The sequence below is a fragment of the Procambarus clarkii genome, chromosome 16, assembly GCF_040958095.1.
Source record: "Procambarus clarkii isolate CNS0578487 chromosome 16, FALCON_Pclarkii_2.0, whole genome shotgun sequence".
NCBI lineage: Eukaryota > Metazoa > Arthropoda > Malacostraca > Decapoda > Cambaridae > Procambarus > Procambarus clarkii.
Window position 1 is genome coordinate 49,157,514 of NC_091165.1, and position 19,628 is coordinate 49,177,141.

Consider the following 19,628-nt stretch of genomic DNA (forward strand, 5'->3'; position numbering starts at 1 on the left):
CACGATGTACTCAACACTTATTTTCAGTGGTGCTGTTTCTACTGTCTGTTTTTCTTCACTTTCTTGTGGTTTGAGTGAGCTTACTAGTTATTCAATCACTCATATACACTTATATACGCATATACACTGATTATTCCCCCCAATTCACTAGCTATGCAAGAGCTTCCCAGACCCTTAACTTGAAGGGTCTGGGAAGTCGTCCCTTCCCACACAGACCTTGTGTGTGTGTGTGTGTGTGTGTGTGTGTGTGTGTGTGTGTGTGTGTGTGTGTGTGTGTGTGTGTGTGTGTGTGTGTGTGTGTGTGTGTGTAGTTGTGTTTGCAGGGGTTGAGCTATGGATTATTGGTCCCACCTCTCAACCGTCAATCAACGCTTGTACAGATTCCTGAGCCTATTCGGCTCTATTGTATCTACACTTGAAACAGTGTATAGAGTCAGCCTTCACCACATCACTTCCTAATGCATTCCATTTGTCAACCACTCTTACACTAAAAAAGTTCTTTCTAATATCTCTGTGGCTCATATAGGCACTCAGATTCCACCTGTGTCCCCTAGTGCGTGTGCCTCTTGTGTTAAATAGCCTGTCTTTATCTACCCTATCAATTCCCTTCAAAATCTTGAATGTGGTGATCATTTCCCCCTAACTCTTCTGTCTTCCAGCGAAGTGAGGTTTAATTCCCGTAGTCTCTCCTCGTAGCTCATTCCTCTCAGCTCGGGTACTAGTTTGGTAACAAACCTGTCCTCGCCTGTTCTCAGTTTCACTACCTGTTCTTTCACTGTTGTTTTCCTTCTGATGTGACTGTGGAGTAGCTTTGGTTCGGTCTTGGCTTTGTTTGCTATATCATTTTCATAACTTTTCTCTGCTTCTATTCTCACTCTGAAATACTCATTCCTGGTTCTCTGGTATCTCTCTCTGCTTTTTGGTGTTCTGTTGTTCTGGAAGTTCCTCCACGCCCTTTTGTTCAGTATTTGGCTTCCATACATGCCCTATTATACCATGGATTCTTCTTTTGCTTCTCAGATTTTTCCTTTTGGGCCGAGATGTACCTGCTTACTGCCTCCTGAAACTTTTGGGTGACATAGTCCATCATATCGTGTACAGACTTAGATGTGAGGTCTGTGTCCCAAGGTATTTCCCTTAGGAAACTTCTCATCTTCTCATAATTTCCCTTTCGGTATGCCAGCCTTTTGTTTCCTAGTTCTTTATTAGGGAGATTATTCCTAGCTCTATCAGGTACTCAAAGTTCAATACATTGTGATCACTCATTCCCAAGGGTGCTTCCATCTTGACTTCCCTTATATCCCACTCATTTAGGGTAAATATCAAATCAAGCAATGCTGGTTCATCTCCTCTCATTCTTGTGGGTTCCTTGATGTGCTGCCTTAGAAAGTTTCTTGTTGCGACGTCCAGCAGCTTAGCTCTCCATGTTTCTGGTCCTCCATGCGGGTCTCTGTTCTCCCAATCTATCTTCCCATGGTTGAAGTCTCTCATGATTAGTAGTCCAGATCCATTCCTGCTAGCAACAGAAGCTGCTCTCTTTATTATGTTAATGGTGGCCACGTTGTTTCTATCATATTCTTATCTTGGTCTTCTGTCATTTGGTGGTGGATTATATATGAATACGACTATAATTTTTTGCCATCCAGTTGTTATTGTACCTGTTATGTTGTCACTGAAACCTTCACATCCCTGAACAACCATCTCCTCAAAATCCCAGCCTTTTCTTACCAGCAGGACTACACCACCACCACCTCTTTCTTCTCTCTCTTTCCTCATAACATAATAGTCCTGTGGGAACACTGCATTTGTTATGGTTTTCGTTAGCTTTGTTTCTGTGAGAGCTATTATGTCTGGGTTTTCCTCTAGTACCCATTCTCTAAGTTCATTTGCTTTATTTGTAATTCTATCTATGTTAGTGTACATTGCCTTGAGGCTCACTTTCTACTGTCCCTTCATAAATCACCTCCTTGGTGAGTGTTCTGCTGGTGGGGGAAGCTGTTCCATGGGTGTGAGGATTTGTAAGGTGGATATGAGGGTCATAGAGGATACTGGGATGAGGGGTGGGGGGTCAAGTGAAGGGAGAGGGACAGGGAGGGTATGGGGTGAAAGGGGAGGGAAGACAGGAAGGAAAGGGGGGAAGGGGGACTCGGCGAGAGGAGGGAAGGGGTGACCCGGCAGGAGGAGGGGAGGGTGTAGAAGGGTGGGGATTGAGTGTGGGGGGGAGGGAGATTTGGCTGAGTATTTGAGTGGGGGCAGGGAGGGTTTGGGTAGGGGGGGGGTTCTATGCAGAGGAGGGTGGTGGGGTTGCCCTCCCTGCTGGTGTTACTGGGTAGCTGGTTGTGCGTTCCCACCTGGCCTCTGGGGATGATGTGTTGGGAGCTGTGATTTCCTGGTTTTCCCCTCTCCCCCTGCTCTTCTTCCTTGCTTCTGCCACCATGGCCCTCTCTTCCCTCGTCATGTCCCTCTGGAGGAATACTTTTTTTAATTCTCCCACATGTTGCAGGTGGCTTTTCTTTGTTAGAATCATCTCCTTTGTATTCTCGTTTGCAAACACTATCTTTAACACACGGTCTTGGTCTTTTTTGTACAAGCCTAGCTTGAAAACCTTCTCAAGGCTATGCTCAGCCCCTTCCATGTCTAGTGCCTTCAGTATTTCATTCACTGCTGCTTTGTTTTTATCATTCCCCTCTTTCCTATTAGAGCCTTTTTGCTCTTTAATACCCACAGCTACCACTGATCTTTTCCTTTCCAGCAGCTGCTAGTGGAGCGTGCCGCTTCCTGTGAGGTGGCTGCTTTTATGGCTACCTCCATCGCTGCAGACATTACTTCAGAGTTCTTTTTTAGCATTTCTGCAAATGTTGCTGTTATTGTGGCATTCTCTTCCAAAATACTTTTACCACCTTCTCCCTGGGTGGTTATCTGAGTCTCAGCATCGATACTGTTCTCTTTGAGGGCTCTAATCTCCTCCTTTGCTGCTGTCAGCTCTCTTATTAGGTTGCTTATTTCATTCTTCATTTCCTGCATCATTTCCTGCATCTCACTCTTGATGTCCTCCAGAAACTGGACAAACATTTCCTTCATTTCGTCACCTGGACTTTTCCCTGTTCCCCCTGTTACCTCTGGCTGTCATGCTTGGGCATGTTCCTAGTTGTGCCGTGATAGGATTTGTCAGAAGGGCAGAGTGGGGTAGGGGAGAGAGAGAGAAAGAGAGAGAGAGAGAGAGAGAGAGAGAGAGAGAGAGAGAGAGAGAGAGAGAGAGAGAGAGAGAGAGAGAGAGAGAGAGAGAGAGAGAGAGAGAGTGGGAGAGGGAGAGGGAGAGGGAGAGAGGGGGTGAGAGTGGGCAGGGGTGAGAGAGAGAGGGGGAGAGTGTGTGTATGGGAGATGAGAGATATATATATATATATATATAAGAGAGAGAGAGAGAGAGAGAGAGAGAGAGAGAGAGAGAGAGAGAGAGAGAGAGAGAGAGAGAGAGAGAGAGAGAGAGTGGGAGAGAGAGAGAGAGAGAGAGTGGGAGATGGAGACGGAGAGGGAGAGAGTGGGCAGGGGTGAGAGAGAGAGGGGGAGAGTGTGTGTATGGGGGATGCGGGACCTGGGGGGTGGGGTGGGGCAGAGATGGGGACCAGGTCAGATCAGGTCAGATGGGGGGTAAGAGAGGGGGGTGGAGTATAGTGAGGTCTTATCTCCGTTCCACAAAAGGTGTTAATCCTTTCTCCCCTGACTGAACGTTTGTGTGTGTGTGTGCGTGTGTGTTTTTGCGTGTGTGTGCATGTGTGCGTGCATACTACATGGGCGTGCCTGCGTGCGTGTGTGTTACTAGTTCCTGTAAGTGTGAACCTCTACCTAAAATGAGCCACTTTGAGATTTTAAATATATATGATATCCTGAACAATAATTTTGTAATATTTTACCTCACTCTGTACACCTGATTAATTGACCAGAGAGGGGTACCTACCAGTCAGCCTCCCGCTCACACACTAGATGAGTAATGACGATGTATGGATGACGATAGTGATCCGTCGTCACCTCCCACGTGGTGATTCACTAAGTTCTAGTAGATTGATGATGGCGGTTCTTCTTTATCTACACAAAGCTCTGGAGTCAGACACTGTATCGTTGTGTTACAGTTCACTAATTTACTGTACCACTGATCACTGGAGCCCAAATCTAAAACCCAAATGTTATCATAGCCTCGTGGGCCCTCCCACGTGGCCTGTCTGGTGAATTCACTGTTTAACACAAAGCTCTAGTGATATCACGGTATTTTTCTTTCCTATTCGCGGCGGTTATACACTTGTGTGTACCCCAAGATCTGTGATCCGTCACTGAAGCCTTAATTAACCCAAAAATATTGGCGTTTATCGCAGAGCGCGACCCATCGACCCCTCCCACTATGGCTGGCTCGACTGGACTGTAAAAAAACCTTATTGCCAACAGCATTTGGTGTTCCCAGGCAGACACCCATCCAAGTACTAACCAAACCCAACGATGCTTAACTTCGCTGATCGGACGAGAAGCAGTGTTCTCAACGTGGTTTGTCCGTTGGCATATGTGTGTGTGTGTGTGTGAGTGTGTGTGTGTGTGTGTTTACTAGTTGTGTTTTTACGGGGGTTGAGCTTTGCTCTTTCGGCCTGCCTCTCAACTGTCAATCAACTGTTTACTAACTACTACTACTTTTTTTTTTTTTTTTTTTTTTTTTCCACACCACACACACACACACACACACCAGGAAGCAGCCCGTGACAGCTGACTAACTCCCAGGTACCTATTTACTGCTAGGTAACAGGGGCATTCAGGGTGAAAGAAACTTTGCCCATTTGTTTCTGCCTCGTGCGGGAATCGAACCCGCGCCACAGAATTACGAATCCTGCGCGCTATCCACCAGGCTACGAGGCCCCTATAAGGTGGGGAGGTGTGTGTGTGTGTGTGTGTGTGTGTATGTGTGTGTGTGTGTGTGTGTGTGTGTGTGTGTGTGTGTGAGTGTGTGTGTAATGTTAGCAATAATGTCATTTTACCGGCCTTATGTGTGTAATGTTATTAATATTGTCATGTTAGCGGCTTTGTGTGTGTGTGTGTGTAATGTTAGCATCATTGTCATGTTAGCCACTTTGTGTGTGCGTGTGTGTAACGTTAGCAACAATGTCATGTTAGCGGCTTTGTGTGTGCATGTGTGTAATGTTAGCAAAATTGTCATGTTAGCAGCTTTGTGTGTGCATGTGTGTAATGTTAGCATCATTGTCATGTATCCGGCCTTGTAATTGCGGTTGTCACTACATGCTTATAGTATTAGAACTGCCCAAATGTCTAATGCCTTGTATTTGCACACGAGTTTATGTGATCACAATATTAACTGGAATGGGGGGAAAAGCATAACCAATTGTGGTGATTTCGTGGAACGGAATTTGATTGAGTCTGCTTTAATTAGTGTCCAAATCTTCTTAATGTTAGTACTGGTATGTACAAACTTGATTCATTTTTAAGTTAAAATATTGCACAACAGTTTAATAAAAAAAACTCTGATAGAGAGGCTTACAATGTCTCATTACAATTTTATATTCATATATTGTGTGTTCATGAGGCTTTTCTTTAATCTTTCATCCTTATTCTCTGACCGCTTAATCCTCTTTGACCTTTCCAAGCTAAGCTATACCTGTTTCTGGTTAATTCTTTCCCTAGAGATGGGTTGGTCAGGTTCCAGGTGTCGGTCTGTATCCTCCCCCTTCTCCCTTCTCCTCTAATCAGTCTTGTGATGACAAAGGCTTTAACAGGCCGAAACGTTCACTTTCTTTCATATTTCTCTGTGGATTTTCCGCATAAAATGATCAGTGTTTTGTGATCGTCAATTGCATCAATGGATACCACGTGCCAGTTTCTCGCCTTCTTCTCTCTCTACCCTGCCCTTAAACCTTTTGTTACTAAACTTCGTTCTGCTTTAGTGAAATCTCATTCCCTAAAACTTTGTCTTCGTTTTCTTCGAAAATGCCTCAGTGATCATGTGCTTCCCCGTTCATGATTACCCAACAGCGTTCTTAAATTGTCAGACCGACCGTTTGATGAGATACCCCGCATAGTGCTTATGAAAAACATCGATTTACTTAAAATAGAAGTTCGTGAATGTTTTAAAGTGGTAGATACATGTAAGTACGCTTTTCTCCAAGCCATTCCGCCTGAATGGAACCGTTGTATGATGGATTACTGGTATACAACTTTGAGGTCTACCTGCAGAAAGGTGAGTACTAAACTTGATTTCAAATTAAAGAGACTTATTCAACAAAGTGACTGGAATAAACGCTCCAACCGGGATTTTGTTATAAACCTCTCGGATAGACAGCTTGATAATGACACGATTACTACATTAGGATATGGCCTGAGCTTTGCCACATCTAACGGAACAGTCAATTATCTAGATATTGCCAAAGGTTTCAGCAATCTTGAAAAGTATAGCGATGTCACAGTTGAAGATATTAATGTGTGCAAAGGTATGATGTATGGCGTTTTACTTAACAATTCTGTTCCTAATTGTCTAAGTCGATTTGTTCATGCGTTCAAAAATCTCAAAAAAGATAGTTCATTACACATTACCTAGGCTGATAAGTCAAATGCAGTAGTCATTATGAATAAGGATGACTATGTCCGGAAAATGGAGTTATTCCTGGAAGACAGGGATACTTATCTATTGATTAATAGAGATCCTGCTGAAAAAGTGATTGCACATTTTAACAAAACTCTTAAAACTGTGTGTAAAGGCGATAAAGAGTTGATATCTAGGCTAACAAGTCGATCCCCCTCTCTACCTTACATGTATGGTCTTATAAAAACTCATAAACCATATAATCCGGCAAGGCCAATTATTAGTTCAGTTGGTTCGGCGGCATATAAACTTTCTAAGTGGTTAGTCAAAGTTTTGTCCCCTATAGTTGGTACTATTTCCAGCTCACACTTGACAAACAATGTTGACTTAGTTAATAAGCTATCCACACTGAATTTAAATTTTGATTTTAAACTAATAAGCTTCGATGTGACCTCTTTATTCACTAAAGTACCTGTTGATGATCTGTTAGAATTTCTACGTGAGGAACTGCCCAAATATAATTTGAGCTTGCAAACCAATAAAGTATTGGAACTTATTAAATTGTGTATAGAAGACAATTATTTTAGTTTTAATGGAAAAAATTTCAAACAAACATTTGGAATGGCGATGCGCAATCCCCTTTCCCCAGTTTTAAGCAATTTGTATATGGAATTCTACGAAACAAAAATCTTATCCTGGATTATCCCTACTAATGTAGTTTGGTTCAGGTATGTTGATGATATTTTGTGCTTATAGCCGTGTGACAAAGACTAGATAGTTTTTCTTAATGAACTCAATTCTTTGGTACCTTCAATAAAATTCACTTGTGAGACTGAGGAGAATGGTACTCTTCCGTTTTGGGACATTATGATTCATAGAGTCACTAGAAAGTTCAAATTTAATGTGTATAGGAAACCTACCAACGTGGGGTCGTACGTTCATTTTAATTCGAATCATCATAGTAAAGTTAAACAGGCAGTATTTTCAGGAATGTTTCTACGAGCTTTGAGGGTTTGCAGCCCAGAGTTTTTTTGATGAAGAGATTGCTATAATATATGAAATTGGGAAGAGTTTACAATATCCTAAAAGGTTTTTGAATTTCTCGTTTGAAAAAGCCAAGCGTACATTTTATAATCACGTCCCCAAGGCGAAACCAGAAATTATTAACTCATTGGTGGTACCTTACGTGAGTGGACTTGAAAAATTGTCTCCGATTTTCAAGAAACTTAATATAAATTTGGTGTTCACTTATAGTACGATCAAATCTAATTTAATTAAAAATTCCCCTGATACAGCAGGTTGCGTGTATTCGATTCTCTGCAATGATTGTGATTTTGTGTACCTTGGAAAACAGGAAAGTCCATACAATTGCTGTTGTCACAACATGCTTATAATATTAGAACTGCCCAAATGTCTAATCCTTTATATTTGCACACGAGTTTATGCGATCACAATATTAACTGGAATGGGGCGAAAAGCATTAGCAATTGTGGTGATTTCGTGGAACGGAATTTGATTGAGTCTGCTTTAATCAGTCAGTGTATAAATCTTCTTAATGTTAGTACTGGTATGTACAAACTTGATCCATTTTTAAGTTATAATATTGCACAACAGTTTAATAAAAAACTCTGATAGAGAGGCTTACAATGTCTCATTACATTTTTATATTCATATATTGTGTGTTCATGAGGCTTTTCTTTAATCTTTCCTCCTTATTCTCTGACCGCTTAATCCTCTTTGACCTTTCCAAACTAAGCTATACCTGTTTCTGTTTAATTCTTTCCCTAGAGATGGGTTGGTCAGGTTCCAGGTGTCGGTCTGTATCCTCCCCCTTCTCCCTTCTCCTCTAGTCAGTCTTGTGTTGACAAATGCTTTAACAGGCCGAAACGTTCACTTTCTTTCATATTTCTCTGTGGATTTTCCACATATATATATATATATATATATATATATATATATATATATATATATATATATATATATATATATATATATATATTATTAAATATGACCGAAAAAGTAAGATTAATAATTCTAACACGAATTTTCTCAATCTTTCGTACATTTCTTTTCACTGTTGGAGGTAAATCAAAAATCAATTCTCCAAAATTCATTTTTATTTTTAGTCTGACTCGACACGAGCGCGTTTCGTAAAACTTATTACATTTTCAAAGACTTTTAGTTTACAAATACACAACTGAATAGAACTTACACATCTCCTGGTTTCGTTTATATCTACATTTGAGTAAGGTGGATGGGGTGAGGTGGCATTAATCAACACAAGACAGAACAAGAGGTGGCATTAATAGGGTATTAATTTCATCAACACAAGACAGAACACGAAACAAAGGGTATTGAAATGGAAGTGATTGTAGAAAGCCTATTGGTCCATATTTCTTGATGCTTCTATATTGGAGCGGAGTCTTGAGGTGGGTAGAATGTAGTTGTGCATTAATTGGCTGTTGATTGCTGGTGTTGACTTCTTAATGTGTAGTGCCTCGCAAACGTCAAGCCGCCTGCTATCGCTGTATCTATCGATGATTTCTGTGTTGTTTACTAGGATTTCTCTGGCGATGGTTTGGTTGTGGGAAGAGATTATATGTTCCTTAATGGAGCCCTGTTGTTTATGCATCGTTAAACGCCTAGAAAGAGATGTTGTTGTCTTGCCTATATACTGGGTTTTTTTGGAGCTTACAGTCCCCAAGTGGGCATTTGAAGGCATAGACGACGTTGGTCTCTTTTAAAGCGTTCTGCTTTGTGTCTGGAGAGTTTCTCATGAGTAGGCTGGCCGTTTTTCTGGTTTTATAGTAAATCGTCAGTTGTATCCTCTGATTTTTGTCTGTAGGGATAACGTTTCTATTAACAATATCTTTCAGGACCCTTTCCTCTGTTTTATGAGCTGTGGAAAAGAAGTTCCTGTAAAATAGTCTAATAGGGGGTATAGGTGTTGTGTTAGTTGTCTCTTCAGAGGTTGCATGGCGTTTCACTTTCCTTCTTATGATGTCTTCGACGAAACCATTGGAGAACCCGTTGTTGACTAGGACCTGCCTTACCCTACAGAGTTCTTCGTCGACTTGCTTCCATTCTGAGCTGTGGCTTAGAGCACGGTCGACATATGCGTTAACAACACTCCTCTTGTACCTGTCTGGGCAGTCGCTGTTGGCATTTAGGCACATTCCTATGTTCGTTTCCTTAGTGTAGACTGCAGTGTGGAAACCTCCGCTCTTTTCCATGACTGTTACATCTAGAATGGGCAGCTTCCCATCCTTTTCCATCTCGTAAGTGAAACGCAGCACGGAACTCTGCTCAAATGCCTCCTTCAGCTCCTGCAAATGTCTGACATCAGGTACCTGTGTAAAAATGTCGTCAACATACCTGCAGTATATGGCCGGTTTCAAGTTCATGTCGACTAAGACTTTTTGCTCGATGGTACCCATGTAGAAGTTTGCAAACAGGACACCTAGGGGAGAACCCATGGCGACCCCATCTACTTGCTTATACATGTGTCCATCCGGGCTCAAGAAGGGTGCCTCTTTAGTACAAGCTTGGAGTAGTTTCCTCAGGATATTTTCGGGTATGTCAAGAGGAGTACAGGCTGGATCACGATACACTCTGTCGGCTATCATCCCGATTGTCTCGTCCACAGGTACGTTGGTAAACAGCGATTCTACGTCCAACGAGGCTCTTATCCCTGTGGCCCGTGTGCCCCGCAGTAAGTCAACAAATTCCTTTGGAGACTTCAGGCTGAAGGCGCAAGGAACATAAGGAGTCAGCAGGCCGTTGAGTCGCTTCGCCAGTCTGTACGTGGGTGTGGGTATCTGGCTAATGATTGGCCGAAGTGGGTTTCCAGGCTTGTGTGTCTTGACATTTCCATACGTATATCCAGGTTTATATTCCCCAATTATCTTTGGCAGGTGGAGTCCGGATTTCTTGGCGTTCACAGTTTCGATCAGTTTGTTGACCTTTGCTTTCAGTTCGGCTGTAGTGTCCTTCGTTACCCTTTGGAACTTAGTTTGGTCAGAGAGTATGAGGTTCATTTTCGCCAGATATTCGTCTTTTTTAAGAATGACATATATTGGCGACTTGTCACCTCTCCTGACAACTATCTCCTTGTTCTCACGAAGGCTTTTAGCTGCTGCTTTGAGCTCGGGGGACAGTATGGTGCTTCTGTACTTGCCTCGAATCTTTCCTTCTTCTGCAATAAGTTCTGCTTGTAAGGTATCTTTGGTAGTGACCTTCTTTTGTGTCTCGAGGTCGAATATGTCGTCCAACAGAATTTCCAACTCTACTTTCCGGATCCATCTCACTCGGTCTGGACATAACGTGACAGTTTATGCCCAGATTTAGGAGAGTGACTTGGTCCTCAGTGAGGTGAGGCTCTCCTAAATCTGGGCATATATATATATATATATATATATATATATATATATATATATATATATATATATATATATATATATATATATATATATATATATATATATATATTTAATATATATATATATGGTCATATTTAATATATATATATATATATATATATATATATATATATATATATATATATATATATATATATATATATATTTATATATATATATATATATATATATATATATATATATATATATATATATATATATATATATATACGTATATTTATATATATATATATATATATATATATATATATATATATATATATATATATATATATATACATATATATATATATATATATATATATATATATATATATATATATATATATACATATATATATATATATATATATATATATATATATATATATATATATATATATATATATATATATATATATATATATATATATGTATATATATATATATATATATATATATATATATATATATATATATATATATATATATATATATATATATATATATATATATTGTGACGGTAAAGTGTTGGAGTGTTGATGTTCGGTATTCCTCCAATGGCAGGTGGCAATGCCTTGTCACATTTACAGACAAAAAAGAGACTGCTTGCCTGTTTGTCTGTGGTAAGGTAATGGGAAGACACACAAAACACAAAATATAAACAATGAAATTTTAATTACTCTAGAAAACAAGAAATGAACAAAGACAATCACTTGTCTTACATAAAATTCAAAACAAGTCAACAAACAAAACAACATGAATAATTAATAAATGTAAAATTTACTCTAATATAAAATGAAGTGCAAGACAATAATAATGATAATAAGGTGCTGAGAATACTGGCTTAAGCTGTCACCTCCCTTAGTACACGACAGCCAGGGCTTAGCCTACCAGAGAGAGATGTCAACTTCTAAGAGCACAGAGATATTCTGAGGAGAACAGCGTGTGCTGGCCCAGACGTCGACTCAGGTAGGGGGGCGTGAGTGCAGGTGCAGGTGCGTTCGGCGATACACCAGCCAATCAGGAGCAGGCAGGGGGAGAATAGGTAGTTTGTTCGTTGACGACGGGCGGAGGAGCCGGCGTGTCTGGTGGTGCAAGGTACGCTTTGCTTCCTGGCAAAACGTTTGGCGATACTGGTGGATGTATCTTCAATAAAGTATCTTGTACTTGTAAAATGACGTGAATTATATAGGGAAGATCAGGCTCAATCTCTCTTGGAAGAGATTATCGTCACAATATACATATATACCCACTGAGAAGTGCGTTCTGGGTACTAGGTACGACATATATATATATATATATATATATATATATATATATATATATATATATATATATATATATATATATATATATATATATATATATATATTTATATATATATATATATATATATATATATATATATATATATATATATATATATATATATATATATGTCGTACCTAGTAGCCAGAACGCACTTCTCAGCCTACTATGCAAGGCCCAATTTGCCTAATAAGCCAAGTTTTCATGACTTAATTGTTTTTCCACTATCTAACCTACCTAACCTAACCTAACCTAACTTTTTCGGCTACCTAACCCAACCTAACCTATAGAGATAGGTTAGGTTAGGTTAGGTAGGGTTGGTTAGGTTAGGTCATATATCTACGTTAATTTTACCTCCAATAAAAAAAAATTGACCTCATACATAATGAAATGGGTAGCTTTGTCATTTCATAAGAAAAAAATTTGAGAAAATATATTAATTCAGGAAAACTTGGCTTATTAGGCAAATCAGGCCTTGCATAGTAGGCTGAGAAGTGCGTTCTGGCTACTAGGTACGACATATATATATATATATATATATATATATATATATATATATATATATATATATATATATATATATATATATATATATATATATTTATATATATATATGTCGTACCTAGTAGCCAGAACGCACTTCTCAGCCTACTATGCAAGGCCCGATTTGCCTAATAAGCCAAGTTTTCATGAATTAATTGTTTTTCGACTACCTAACCTACCTAACCTAACCTAACCTAACTTTTTCGGCTACCTAACCAAACCTAACCTATAAAGATAGGTTAGGTTAGGTTAGGTAGGGTTGGTTAGGTTCGGTCATATATCTACGTTAATTTTAACTCCAATAAAAAAAAATTGACCTCATACATAATGAAATGGGTAGCTTTATCATTTCATAAGAAAAAAATTTGAAAAAATATATTAATTCAGGAAAACTTAGCTTATTAAGCAAATCGGGCCTTGAATAGTAGGCTGAGAAGTGAGTTCTGGCTACTAGGTACGACATATATATATATATATATATATATATATATATATATATATATATATATATATATATATATATATATATATATATATATATATATATATATATATATATATATATATATGTCGTACCTAATAGCCAGAACGCACTTCTCAGCCTACTATTCAAGGCCCGATTTGCCTAATAAGCCAAGTTTTCATGAATTAATGTTTTTTCGTCTACCTAACCTACCTAACCTAACCTAACCTAGCTTTTTTGGCTACCTAACCTAACCTTACCTATAAATATAGGTTAGGTTAGGTTAGGTAGGGTTGGTTAGGTTCGGTCATATATCTACGTTAATTTTAACTCCAATAAAAAAAATTGACCTCATACATAGAGAAAAGGGTTGCTTTATCATTTCATAAGAAAAAAATTATAGTAAATATATTAATTCAGGAAAACTTGGCTTATTAGGCAAATCGGGCCTTGAATAGTAGGCTGAGAAGTGAGTTCTGGCTACTAGGTACGATATATATATATATATATATATATATATATATATATATATATATATATATATATATATAGATACTCCTCAGAATATCTCTGTGCTCTTAGAAGTTGATCTCTCTCTCTGGTAGACTAAGCCCTGGCTGTCGTGTACTAAGGGAGGTGGCAGCTTTAGCCAGTATATATATATATATATATATATATATATATATATATATATATATATATATATATATATATATATATATATATGTCGTACCTAATAGCCAGAACGCACTTCTCAGCCTACTATTCAAGGCCCGATTTGCCTAATAAGCCAAGTTTTCATGAATTAATGTTTTTTCGTCTACCTAACCTACCTAACCTAACCTAACCTAGCTTTTTTTGGCTACCTAACCTAACATTACCTATAAATATAGGTTAGGTTAGGTTAGGTAGGGTTGGTTAGGTTCGGTCATATATCTACGTTAATTTTAACTCCAATAAAAAAAAATTGACCTCATACATAGAGAAAAGGGTTGCTTTATCATTTCATAAGAAAAAAATTATAGTAAATATATTAATTTAGGAAAACTTGGCTTATTAGGCAAATCGGGCCTTGAATAGTAGGCTGAGAAGTGAGTTCTGGCTACTAGGTACGACATATATATATATATATATATATATATATATATATATATATATATATATATATATATATATATATATATATATATATATATATGTCGTACCTAGTAGCCAGAATGCACTTCTCGGCCTACTATGCAAGGCCCGATTTGCCTAATAAGCCAAGTTTTCATGAATTAATTGTTTTTCGACTACCTAACCTAACCTAACCTAACTTTTTTGGCTACGTAACCTAACCTAACCTATAAAGATAGGTTAGGTTAGGTTAGGTAGGGTTGGTTAGGTTCGGTCATATATCTACGTTAATTTTAACTCCAATAAAAAAAAATTGACCTCATACATAATGAAATGGGTAGCTTTATCATTTCATAAGAAAAAAATTTAAGAAAATATATTAATTCAGGAAAACTTGGCTTATTAGGCACATCAGGCCTTGCGATATATATATATATATATATATATATATATATATATGTATATATATATATATATATATATATATATATATATATATATATATATATGTTTCATTGAATATGACCGCATATTCTGTATTTATTATTTTCTGGTTTAGGGCTTCTATCCCTCTAACTATTTTCTTAGCATCAGGGCTTAATTGAAATAGGAGTTCTCCAAAACTCATTTTCGTACTTTTAAGGTGAAGAAAAGAAGTGATTTACTATAGAGTGTATTACACTTATTTGTATAATTTGCACGACGTTTCGAACCTCCATGGTTCATTCTCAAGTGAACAGATCTTACAATACTAGTTGATTTTCTACCCGCATTAGGTCAGGTGATAATACAATGAAGGTGAAAACATGGGGGATACATAAGGGATAAACATAGGGGCTGCAGAAGGCTTATTGGCCCATACGAGGCATCTCCTATCTAAACACAAAGATTAATCCAGTGTAATTGGCCTGTTATGTTGGACATTGTCTTCTGTGTTGGCATCGATATGTTCTTGTCTTGTCCTTACTCTCATGGTGGGTAGAGTAAATAGTTCCGTGATTTGGGTGTTCATGGTAGGTCGCTCTATTCTTATGTGAATTGCCTCATGAATTTGTAATCTTCTTGAATCTTGGGTTTTGTCTATTATGCAAGTATTCTTGTTCAACATTTCTCTTGTTAGAGTAATGTCATGGGCTTGTCTCATGTGATTCCTAGGGGCACCAGATTGAAGATGGCATGTCAAACGCCTCGTCAGCTTGGTCGACGTCATACCTATGTACTTACATTGAAGGTTACATCCTTCGTGGGGGCAAGTGTACATGTATACAACGTTTGACTGCTGTAGAGGGTTCTCCGTCGGCTTCGGGCTGTTTTTGATAAGGAGTTCGGAAGTCTTCTTGGTTTTGTAGAATATTATCAGGTTTATGTTTTGGTTAGGAGTAGTGCTTTTTACTCCTTTACGGATTATTTCTTTCATTATTCTTTCCTCTTTTATATGTTCACTGTGCATGGTTGATTTGTAATATAATTTTATTGGGGGTGTTGTGGTTTCTGTTCTAGGTTCTGAATTATACCAACGGTCCAAGTGTCTTCTTATAGCAGCGTTTATTTCCGCGTTGCTATATCCGTTGTTCACCAATACCTGAGTTACTCTTTCAAACTCTCTACTCACGTTGCTCCATTCAGAGCAGTGGGTAAGCGCTCGACGAATATAAGCATTGAGAACACTGGCTTTGTATCTTTGGGGGCACTCACTTCTACCGTTCAGGCATAATCCTATGTTGGTGGGCTTGGTATATACGTTGGTGCTTAAAGAGGTTCCTGTTTTTGTTATTAGTACATCCAAGAATGGCAGACTGTTATTTTCACTATTTTCATGTGTAAATCGGAGTACTGACTCTCTCTCTAGGTGTCTTTTTAGGTCAATTAGTTCATCTGAGTCTTTTACTATTACGAATATGTCATCTACATAACGGCAGTATACAGTTGGTTTTTGTCTGCTACCGAAGACCCTATCTTCGATGGTTCCCATATAAAAATTAGCAAATAAAACTCCTAAGGGGGAACCCATTGCTACTCCGTCTATTTGTAAATACATGTCTCCTTGTGGACTGATGAAAGGGGCTTCCTTTGTACATGCTTCGAGAAGACTTTTCAAGTGTGGCTCAGGTATGTCTAATTTGGGGGTGCTCTCGTCTCTGTATACTCTGTCCAGTATCATTCCTATGGTTGTGTCGACTGGGACGTTGGTAAAAAGGGATTCAACGTCCAGGGAAGCGATGATTCCATCGGGCTGGGTAGATTTGATCAATTCTAGGAAATCTGCTGATGATTGTAGACTAAACTTACTTGGAGTGTATGGAGTTAGGAGTTCATTGAGTTTCTTTGCCAGGTGATAAGTTGGGGTTGGTATTTGGCTGATTATAGGGCGTAGTGGGTTACCTGGTTTATGCGTCTTAACATTGCCGTAGGCATATCCTAAGCCATAGTCGCCTTGAAGTTTATTGAAATGCACACTACCTTTCTTTGCGTTGATTGCTGTAATTGTTTTGTTTACTTTCCGCTTAAGGTCTTCTACGGGGTTCCTCGTGATTCGTTGAAATTTGGAGTCGTCACTTAGGATGTCGCTAATTTTGTTCATGTATTCATGGGTAGGAATCAATACATATGCTCGTATGGGCCAATAAGCCTTCTGCAGCCCCTATGTTTATCCCTTATGTATCCCCCATGTTTTCACCTTCATTGTATTATCACCTGACCTAATGCGGGTATAAAATCAACTAGTATTGTAAGATCTGTTCACTTGAGAATGAACCATGGAGGTTCGAAACGTCGTGCAAATTATACAAATAAGTGTAATACACTCTATAGTAAATCACTTCTTTTCTTCACCTTAAAAGTACGAAAATGAGTTTTGGAGAACTCCTATTTCAATTAAGCCCTGATGCTAAGAAAATAGTTAGAGGGATAGAAGCCCTAAACCAGAAAATAATAAATACAGAATATGCGGTCATATTCAATGAAACATGTTTGAAAGAAAACCTGCTGCCAGTATACACCAATATAAACCCACATGACCCAGCAGTCCGCAATACAGAGTTTACCTATAGGTATAGGCAAGAGCTCATTCGGCATCAACTAAACAAGAAGAAGGAAGCCCTCCAAACCTTTATAGAGCAGGCGGAGCATCTGTTAAACAAATGGACCCAGTACGACATCCCTATCCAACTCAAGCAAACCATCAACAGTGAACTATTTAACCTGAAACAACAACATAAAACTCTTGTAGAAACAAAGACACTCCGTAAGTTAACATCCCTAAACGGTGGACAGCTAAAAATCCCTCGTCCAAAAGATGGCTACTTTAACCTGACTTCTTATGATCTTACCCAGGACCAACGAGACCTCTTAAATCTTGGTCTAAATTGTCAATTCTTATCTAAACCAAAGATGCATCAAAAACGCCTTGAAATCGAAATGCTTCTGGACGATATCCATAAGCTAGAAGACAACAAAAAAGTCATCACCACTGACACACTTCAAGCTGAACTACTTGCAGAAGCAGGGAAAAAACGAGGAACATATTCATCTACAATCTTAACCCCACGACTCAAAGAAGCAGCGAAACAACTAAAAAATCTGAAAGACGTAACAATAAGAAAAGCCGACAAAACAGCAGCATATGTATTGATTCCTACCCATGAATACATGAACAAAATTAGCGACATCCTAAGTGACGACTCCAAATTTCAACGAATCACGAGGAACCCCGTAGAAGACCTTAAGCGGAAAGTAAACAAAACAATTACAGCAATCAACGCAAAGAAAGGTAGTGTGCATTTCAATAAACTTCAAGGCGACTATGGCTTAGGATATGCCTACGGCAATGTTAAGACGCATAAACCAGGTAACCCACTACGCCCTATAATCAGCCAAATACCAACCCCAACTTATCACCTGGCAAAGAAACTCAATGAACTCCTAACTCCATACACTCCAAGTAAGTTTAGTCTACAATCATCAGCAGATTTCCTAGAATTGATCAAATCTACCCAGCCCGATGGAATCATCGATTCCCTGGACGTTGAATCCCTTTTTACCAACGTCCCAGTCGACACAACCATAGGAATGATACTGGACAGAGTATACAGAGACGAGAGCACCCCCAAATTAGACATACCTGAGCCACACTTGAAAAGTCTTCTCGAAGCATGTACAAAGGAAGCCCCTTTCATCAGTCCACAAGGAGACATGTATTTACAAATAGACGGAGTAGCAATGGGTTCCCCCTTAGGAGTTTTATTTGCTAATTTTTATATGGGAACCATCGAAGATAGGGTCTTCAGTAGCAGACAAAAACCAACTGTATACTGCCGTTATGTAGATGACATATTCGTAATAGTAAAAGACTCAGATGAACTAATTGACCTAAAAAGACACCTAGAGAGAGAGTCAGTACTCCGATTTACACATGAAAATAGTGAAAATAACAGTCTGCCATTCTTGGATGTACTAATAACAAAAACAGGAACCTCTTTAAGCACCAACGTATATACCAAGCCCACCAACATAGGATTATGCCTGAACGGTAGAAGTGAGTGCCCCCAAAGATACAAAGCCAGTGTTCTCAATGCTTATATTCGTCGAGCGCTTACCCACTGCTCTGAATGGAGCAACGTGAGTAGAGAGTTTGAAAGAGTAACTCAGGTATTGGTGAACAACGGATATAGCAACGCGGAAATAAACGCTGCTATAAGAAGACACTTGGACCGTTGGTATAATTCAGAACCTAGAACAGAAACCACAACACCCCCAATAAAATTATATTACAAATCAACCATGCACAGTGAACATATAAAAGAGGAAAGAATAATGAAAGAAATAATCCGTAAAGGAGTAAAAAGCACTACTCCTAACCAAAACATAAACCTGATAATATTCTACAAAACCAAGAAGACTTCCGAACTCCTTATCAAAAACAGCCCGAAGCCGACGGAGAACCCTCTACAGCAGTCAAACGTTGTATACATGTACACTTGCCCCCACGAAGGATGTAACCTTCAATGTAAGTACATAGGTATGACGTCGACCAAGCTGACGAGGCGTTTGACATGCCATCTTCAATCTGGTGCCCCTAGGAATCACATGAGACAAGCCCATGACATTACTCTAACAAGAGAAATGTTGAACAAGAATACTTGCATAATAGACAAAACCCAAGATTCAAGAAGATTACAAATTCTTGAGGCAATTCACATAAGAATAG

The 19,628-nt window shown here is 38.7% G+C and overlaps 1 pseudogene; it reads right to left on the reverse strand.

The window, feature by feature from the left end:
• Positions 1 to 4,428: 4,428 nt before the first annotated feature.
• On the reverse strand, positions 4,429 to 4,547 carry LOC123750451 (5S ribosomal RNA; annotated as a pseudogene).
• Positions 4,548 to 19,628: the final 15,081 nt, after the last annotated feature.